At 43.3% G+C, this 6,046-nt stretch overlaps 1 pseudogene; it reads left to right on the forward strand.

Annotated features, from left to right (window-relative positions):
- Window positions 1–265: 265 nt before the first annotated feature.
- On the forward strand, window positions 266–381 carry LOC111735892 (annotated as a pseudogene).
- The last annotated feature ends 5,665 nt before the right edge of the window (window positions 382–6,046 follow it).

Genomic DNA, 6,046 nt, shown 5'->3' on the forward strand with positions numbered 1-6,046 from the left:
TAAAATACTACTATATATATATATATATATATATATATATATATATATATATATATATATTTTTTTTTTTTTTCCCCAAGTTCAGCTTGTCCCAGATTTGGCCATTGGGAGCTCATCTTTGTCCTTTTGACATATTCATGCAGGGCTATTTTTCAGGGAGGATGCTCCAGAACTCTGGTCCAGAATATTTCTCCAGTAGTTCCATAGTGTAGCGGTTACACGCAGAAAGTCCTGGATTCATGCCCCAGTGGAGCCACAGTCCGTGGTCTATGGCCATGCCACCCTGAATAAGCCTGATGTCTGATCTTGGAAGCTAAGCAAGGTTGGGCCTGGTTAGTACTTGGATGGGAGACCACCTAGGAAGACCAGGTACTATAGGCATTAATAATAATAAATAATAAAAAACAATAATAAGCAGAATATTTCTTCAAATCATGAAAGTTTAAATAGCATTCAAGAATCTAATTTTTAATATTATGAAGAAACACACATTATATGCCAATAAATTTTAGAGTTCCAATAGAATAACAAAATGTTTATTTGCAGACATTCTATTGTCTTTTTGTATACCAGACTCATTTGGCAAGTCAAGGCTTGACCCCCAATCCCATTTCCTGGCCCTAATATGAAGATAGTCCATTTCACAGAGGACCTACGGAGGTAATAGCAGGTGAGAGAGAAGTCAGGCAAGTGAGGGAAGGAGAGAGGGAGCTAGAGAGGAAAAGAAAAGGAAAAGAGGAATTCCTCTCCTCTCCTCATTCATTCAGACCTGTCTGGCGCTTACAGCCTCCTAAAGTCCCTCATTCACACTGACCCCTCCAGGAAATCAGCCCTCTCCTGCTGCAGGCATTCGTGTAGGAAGAACACAGGATATTCTGTCAGAGGTTAGAAACATCTCAGAGAAATGGCTTTGAAGGATCTCGAGTTTCCTCACCACAGAAATGCCAGTGTGAGAGATGGAGGAGAGAAACAATGAGTTTGTGATGTCCCCATCCTTCTCCTCACTGGGATTGGCACCACAGGCCGGAGGCACTTTTGGCAGAATTGAGTGCTGGGGAAAGCCTGCAATAAATCAGCCTGTCTTTACTAGCCGGGAGTTGCTATGGGGATAAGAATACACTGTAGGTTTTAAGAGATGTAATTTTCTGTGATTCACTGTATATTTTTAGCCATTTTTCTTCCTGTATTATCTCCCTGTGGCAATTGCCTATTAATGTTGGTGTGCACCAAGTATGGACTAAATGGTCCATTCCCAGAAGTGATGAAAACCCTGGAGATCAGTAAGAACAAAAAGTTATGGCCCATGGACTTAAGGGTGGCCCAGGAGAATGCCTGGATTGGTTCCAGGCAAGGATTTACTAACATGGGCCATGCCACATCTAAGGAAGAATAAAGGAGAACGAAAAGCCCCAGAACTGTGGTGCTGGGCTGAGAAATTGAGCTGCATGACTCACTGTGGTCAGGATGCTCACCTGGTACCAAGGGCAGACCCCACGAGTCAGAGGGAAGCTAGGACCCAGGCTCCTGAACAAGGAACTGTGAAAACACGCTACCCTTCTGTTAATTTCGTTCAAGTCTTACTATTGTTTTTTTATTCTTTCCTTTTCTTTCTTCCTTTCTGTTTCCCTTCCTTCCTTTAATTTTACCCCTTTTTCCCCCATATAATTTGGAGGAGGGACTGAGAGGAAGTGAAAACTTAATCAGTCTACCTGGCTATTTGTTAATTGTTGTATCAGGAGTCTTTCCATTTCGGGCAACAGAAAACCCAACCTAAACTGTTAAAGCAGCAAGAGAACTTACTGTGTCTTTATAACTGAAAAGTCCAGGGGTGCCGGCTAGTCTCAGGCACAGCTGTGTTCAGGAGGCCAGATGACATCATCAACATCTGGGCTCTCTGTCTCACCAAGTTCTACTGACGTTTTAGTGTTTGGGCTGTAATAACATAAAAGTCAGCTAATAGAGGCTTCAACGAAGTACAATTTGTTTTTCTCGCATAAGAAATCCAGAGATAGGTTTATTTTTCTCAGATAACAAATAGCCCAGCATAGGCAGAGATGACATTACTATGCGGCAGCTCAGTTTTGTTATCAAGAACCCAGCTTCTTTTCTCGGTTTCTGCTCCACCACCTTCAGGGTCACAGGAGGACTCTCCTGCTCCAGGCATTCAAGGAAGAAAGAAGAGGTATCTGGATTTGATCCTTTTATCCAGAAAAACAAATTCTTCCCCAAAGCCTCCAGCTGATCATTGCTTCCCACTGATTGGACACATCGGTGTCATATGCACATGACCACCCAGCCACTGAGAAGGCTAGGAAAGTACGTTTTTAGGTTTTTCTGGCCCCTACAATAGAATCAGGTTTTGTTTTTTGTTTTTGTTTTATTTTCTTTGTATAATAGTCAAAGAGAAGCCATTCCCAGGATGCTGGGATGATTCTACCTCTGCATCACAGGCTCTGATTGGTTGCCCCACCGTTGTCATTTCCCAGCCAGGAGGGGAGGGAGCAGAGAAGAGCAAGAAGCTTCTTTCTGAGGTTGTGGCGCAGAAATTGCACTCATTGCTTCTCTTTTGCTCACATTCCATTGTCCAGAATCTAGTCACATGATCACAACTAGCTGCAAGGGAATCTGAGAAATGTAGAATTTGGGTATCCATGTGCCTAGCTAAAACTTGGAGAGTTCTGTTACTAACATGACAGGGGACGGGAGTGATATTACAGGGTAATTAGCAACCTCCTTCAGAGCAGTTATGGGAGAAAGGGTTTGAATGGGTGTGGGTTAGCCAGCCAAACATTTCTGCCTCTGCATCATTTTCAGAGAGGCTTACCTTTGTGGAGGTAAGACAGTTTCAGAATCACCAGCCTCACACCCTCCCTGGTCCAAGTGCATTAGTAAAAGAGCCCAACATCTTTGCAGCTACTCTGGCCAATCTTATTACATCTCCACGGTTTGGATTGGGTCCCCTGCCCGTGCCCAAATGAAAGGGATGCATTGCATTGCTCTGATTGGTCATACCTGAGTCATCTGCTCCATCATATCACCAAGACCGTTCTGGGCTTTAGTTTGCTCATCCGTAAAATAGACCTAATAATCGAGCCTACCTCACAGGGTTGATGGGAGAGTGTTGCTGGTGGCCATTGTCCATAAATGCATCCTAACTTGACCTACTGACCAGGTTCACATTAACAATGTCATCCTAGAAGACAAGACCCCTAAAAATCAAAGTAAAGGAAAGGTTGTTGGATAGCTAGCCTACAGTTTATCTCACAGTACATTCCAAAGTAAAAATATGTACTCAGCACTTGTGAGATACCTGGCACTGTGTTAAGCACTTTACATACATTTTATTATAATTCTCACAGTAACTCCATGGGACAGTTACTTTCACTATTTTTCTTGAATAGATAAGGGAATTTAGCTCCTTATCTAAAGTCACAGCCAGCACAGTGGTGAAGTCACAAACCTAGGACTAACTTTGAATCCCAGACTCTGCTCCCTCTTTTTGTATAAAAATAAGTAGCACTGCACATTTATAGAACCATGGAAGTCTTCTTGCTGAGTGTGGCAGTCACAAGAAAGCACCACTGAGATCTCCTTTGAGAGAGAACCTGCTGCAAGGGGTGTAGCGGGCTGACAGCCTCCAGCCATGGCACCTTTGGGATCCCTGAATTGTTCACACCAAGGCCTTGCTTTGCCAAGGCACAGCAGAGATATGGGAGCTTGGCCGGGCCTGCCCAGTGGTGACCCCTTGGCTCTTGGGCTTTCCAGCAGCCTGGCTAGGACTTTCTTGGAGCTGTGCTATAGTCTGACATTCTTCCTACCCAATCCCCTTTCCTGTCCTCTCTCCTTTGGCAAGTGCCAGGCCTGCATTGTTGCCTGAAGGCCCTCTTCTCCTCCCCCTCCTCCCTCACTCTTTATCCTTCACAGGCATTCTTAATACATTTATTGCATATCTAATTCTTTCTCAGAGGACCCCAAATGACATGCTTTTATACCTGCCCTGCCTCACTGCATGGACTACACCATAGGTATGTATGATTCTAAAGATTCTTGAATGTTAAGGAACAAACAAGCAATGAAAATAATCATTCAAAATTTGGGGGTGGGGAGGACCTAATGTAGACCAATGAGGAGGCTCCTGGCCTGGCTCTTAGAAACTGGAGCCTCCTTCTCTAAGAAAGTTTACGAACAGAGGGGAGAATAACATCCATTGCTGATCTCAAAAGAGCGGAAATCCAGCTGCATTGGGTGTGTTGGTGGTAGAGGGTGAGAAGGAGCTGAAACTTGCCTGGAGTCACACCACAGGGTCACAGATGGATTCCAATTCTCCATCCAGAAGCTTCCAACACTTCACAGACAAGGAATTGATTCTTTACAGAGAAAGCAAAAATTGCTACTTAACTCAGCCAAAGGAAGAAAATGATCAATTTTGTAAAATACACTGGCTTTAACAAGGCTCTCAAGACTGAAGTAGGATTGCTCTTGTCACCCCTGGGAACACTGACCATGTGTCCTGTAGCCCCACCCTCACCTTAAGGCTTATCCAGTGATTGCTAACTGATAGCCAGTGCAGATGAAGCCTACAAACATGTTAGATTTGGTCCCCACCTTGTTTTTTACAAAACTTGAAATTAGTTGACAAGATCTATTAATTGAGATATTTTACATAAAAATATGGAGTTCTTGATTCTCTTGAAAAATCTGACCATACTCGGCTGCATATTCACTTCCTGCTTCAGACAGGGCCGAATCCCCACTATATCTATCTTATTACATCTGCTAGCGCTGAAGTCATTTGAGTTTAAGACCTCAGGATTAAACCGCCCAGGACAGTAAACCTACTTGATTTTGAGTATTCAGATTCAGATCAAGAGGCCTGGAGAGCACTGGGCGCAAGTTAGCTGTGAGCTCTTTAAGAAAAATTAGTTACTAAGCGAATTAGTAGCATAAATAGGATTTCAAGAGGGAATTTTTAAAGAAGTCATTTGCAAGCACTCCAGCAGGAATGACAAGCATTATTATTAGCACAGCTGGGAGATTTGTCAGAAATGACAGCTGGGGAACAAGTGGTGGCCAGAGACAGAGACCCTTAGTTGGAAGAGATGAGACTTCGGTCGTGCCTTTGCACTTACTAGTGATAATGTCCTTCAGTGTTTCTTTCACGTTCAGATCAGGTGCCTGGTGTTGTAACAAGAAGAGTAAGAGCAAACATCTGCTGAGTGCTTATTACCTGCAAAGTAGTCTGTTAAGTGTTTTGTGTGCATCCTCTCATTTCACACCAAGCCCAAGGTCAAATACCGATGTTATCCCAGAATAAACAGGAAGGTTTTGTAACCTGTTCAAATCAGAAAGTCGGTAATTGACAGAGCCAGGATTCGAAGCCCAGACACTGACCTCAGAGCCCACACATGTATCTACTATACTGTGATATTTCCACCTGCTTTGCAGGGTTGTGAGGATTACACAAGACGATGTAGGCTAAGTGCTTTTTGAAAAACTGTAAAGTACTGCAGCAATGTTCACTCATAGCTTGAGCACTAACACTTTTTTTTTCAAAATTGATGCTTTATCTAGAAATCATCAGTTCAGTTTGGCCCCTTCCTAATTCATTCGAATTAACGATTATTGTTTTTCTTTTAAAGAGTAACAGCAGCTATAACTCAAATACCATTAGTCCTGTAGTGCCCTCTGCTGACAACAGTCAGGAAAACTATGAAATTCCAATAGCAAGTGATGCTAATTTCCTCAGCCCCCTTGAACAACTGTTTCTAGACTGACTGCCTACTTTGTCCTAGGCATTGTACTCGCTGGCACACGGTCTAGAGGGAATGAAAATGGAGGACATGGGAGGTCCCTTTCCAGCCAAGCCCATTCTCTGTAATTTTGGTATAGAAAAAGAAAAACAGAGCAGGCAAGGATGACCCCACTTCCCATTGTGACTTCATAGAGAGGAGACCAAACCTGAAGTTGTCATCATCTCCCTCAGACACAGTAAACCCCAGACCATGAGGTAATTGGGACTCCTGCCCAGGGGTGTACAGATAAATGT

Source organism: Pteropus vampyrus, unplaced genomic scaffold (genome assembly GCF_000151845.1).
Source record: "Pteropus vampyrus isolate Shadow unplaced genomic scaffold, Pvam_2.0 Scaffold15, whole genome shotgun sequence".
NCBI classification, from domain to species: Eukaryota; Metazoa; Chordata; class Mammalia; order Chiroptera; family Pteropodidae; genus Pteropus; species Pteropus vampyrus.